The sequence below is a fragment of the Arachis ipaensis genome, chromosome B2, assembly GCF_059453495.1.
Source record: "Arachis ipaensis isolate K30076 ecotype BB chromosome B2, ASM5945349v1, whole genome shotgun sequence".
Classification (NCBI taxonomy): Eukaryota; Viridiplantae; Streptophyta; class Magnoliopsida; order Fabales; family Fabaceae; genus Arachis; species Arachis ipaensis.
This window is the reverse complement of record NC_142437.1, coordinates 42,522,944-42,525,590: the sequence shown is the minus strand read 5'-3', so window position 1 is coordinate 42,525,590 and position 2,647 is coordinate 42,522,944. Positions and strand designations below refer to the sequence as shown.

The window sequence follows — 2,647 nt, the reverse complement described above, 5'->3', positions numbered from 1 at the left end:
CTTCAAGTTGTTCTTGGCCAATCTTCTTGTTTGATCTTCATATTTTCTTGTTTTAACTTTTCTTGTTTTTCATATGCATTTTCAATTTGTTAGTATCTAAATAGTGAAAATTTTTAAGTTTGATGTCTTGCATATTTTTCTTTTCTTGAAAATTTTCAAAAATAAGTCTTGATGTTCATCTTGATCTTCAAAGTGTTCTTGGTGTTCATCTTGACATTCAAAGTGTTCTTGCATGCATTGTGTGTTTTGATTCACAATTTTTATGTTATGTGTCAATTTTGTGTTTTTCTCTTTCCTCATTAAAAATTCAAAAAATCAAAAAAATTATCTTTCCCTTTTTCACTCATCAAATTCGAAATTTTGAGTTGACTTTTTCAAATTTTTTTTAAAAATATAGTTGTTTTTATGAGTCAAATCAAATTTTCAATTTAAAAATCTTATCTTTTTCAAAATCTTTTTCAAAATCAAATCTTTTTCAATTTTCTTTTCATATTTTCGAATTCCTTTTTAAAATTTTTCAAAATCTTTTTCATTTTTTTTATGTTTTCGAAAATATTCAAATTAATTTTCAAAATCTTTTTCTTATTTTATTTCTTAATTTTCGAAAATTTTATTAGCATTTAATGTTTTGATTCAAAATTTTCAAAGTTGTTACTTGCCTATTAAGAAAGGTTCAATCTTTAAAATTTAAAATCATATCTTTTAGTTTCTTGTTAGTCAAGTAATCAACTTTAATTTTCAAAATCAAATCTTTTTAATTTCCTCTTTAAATATTTTTCAAATTAAATTTCAATCATATCTTTTTCTATTTCAATCACATCTTTTCAAAATCAATTTCAAAATCTTTTCTAACCGCTTATCTTTTTAATTTGATTTTCAAATATTTTTCAATCAATCATATCTTTTTGTTTCAATCATATCTTTTTCAAAACTACCTAACTAACTCTCTCTCTAATTTTCGAAAATCCCTTCCCTCTTTTTCAAAATTCCTTTTTAATTAACTAATTGTTTTTAATTTTAATTTTAATTTAATTTCAATTTTAATTTTTGAATTTTAAATTTAAATTTAAAATATTTTTATTTTATTTTGTTAAAATTTTTGAATTCTTCTCTCATCTCTAATCTCCTTCTATTTATTTATTCATCCATTAACACTTCTATCCTCACCCTTGTGTTTGGATTCTCATCTTTTCCTTCTTCTATTCTTACTTCTACTCACATAAAGGAATCTCTATACTGTGACATAGAGGATTCCATATTTTCTTTTCTGCTTTCTTCTTCTTTTCATATGAGCAGGAACAAGGATAAGAACATTCTTGTTGAAGCTGATCCTGAACCTGAAAGGACTCTGAAGAGGAAGCTAAGGGAAGCTAAAGCACAACTCTCTGGAGAAAATCTGACAGAAATTTTCGAAAAAGAAGAAGATATGGCCAAAAATAATAACAATGCAAGGAGGATGCTTGGTGACTTCACTGCACCTAATTCTAATTTACATGGAAGAAGCATCTCAATCCCTGCCATTGGAGCAAACAATTTTGAGCTTAAACCTCAATTAGTTTCTCTGATGCAACAGAACTGCAAGTTTCATGGACTTCCATCTGAAGATCCTTTTCAGTTCTTAATTGAGTTCTTGCAGATCTGTGATACTGTTAAGACCAATGGGGTTGATCCCGAGGTCTACAGGCTTATGCTTTTCCCGTTTGCTATAAAAGACAGAGCTAGAGTATGGTTGGACTCTCAACCTAAAGATAGCATGAACTCTTGGGATAAGCTGGTCACGGCTTTCTTAGCCAAGTTCTTTCCTCCTCAAAAGCTTAGTAAGCTTAGAGTGGATGTTCAAACCTTCAGACAGAAAGAAGGTGAATCCCTCTATGAAGCTTGGGAGAGATATAAGCAACTGACCAAAAAGTGTCCTTCTGACATGCTTTCAGAATGGACCATTCTGGATATATTCTATAATGGTCTGTCTGAATTATCAAAGATGTCACTGGACCATTCTGCAGGTGGATCCATTCACCTAAAGAAAATGCCTGCAGAAGCTCAAGAACTCATTGACATGGTTGCTAATAACCAGTTCATGTACACTTCTGAGAGGAATCCTGTAAGTAATGGGATGCCTCAGAAGAAGGGAGTTCTTGAAATAGATACTCTGAATGCCATATTGGCTTAGAACAAAATATTGACTCAGCAAGTCAATATGATTTCTTAGAGTCTGAATGGAATGCAAGCTGCATCTAACAGTACTCAAGAGGCATCTTCTGAAGAAGAAGCTTATGATCCTGAGAACTCTGCAATAGCAGAGGTGAATTACATGGGTGAACCCTATGGAAACACCTATAATTCCTCATGGAGAAATCACCCAAATCTCTCACGGAAGGATCAACAAAAGCCTCAACAAGGCTTTAATAATGGTGGAAGAAACAGGTTTAGCAATAGCAAGCCTTTTCCATCATCCACTCAGCAAAAGACATAGAGTTCTAGGCAGACCCCATCTAGCTTGGCAAACATAGTCTCTGATCTATCTAAGGCCACTTTAAGTTTCATGAATGAAACAAGGTCCTCCATTAGAAATTTGAAAGCACAAGTGGGCCAGCTGAGTAAAAGGGTCACTGAAACCCCTCCTAGTACTCTCCCAAGCAATACAGAA

At 31.7% G+C, this 2,647-nt stretch overlaps 1 non-coding gene across 1 annotated transcript; it reads right to left on the bottom strand.

Moving 5' to 3' along the window:
- Nucleotides 1-1,819: 1,819 nt before the first annotated feature.
- LOC148573763 (small nucleolar RNA R71) lies at nt 1,820-1,927 on the bottom strand. Its single transcript, XR_015905892.1, has one exon. It is a non-coding gene; the product is annotated as a small nucleolar RNA R71 (small nucleolar RNA).
- Nucleotides 1,928-2,647: the final 720 nt, after the last annotated feature.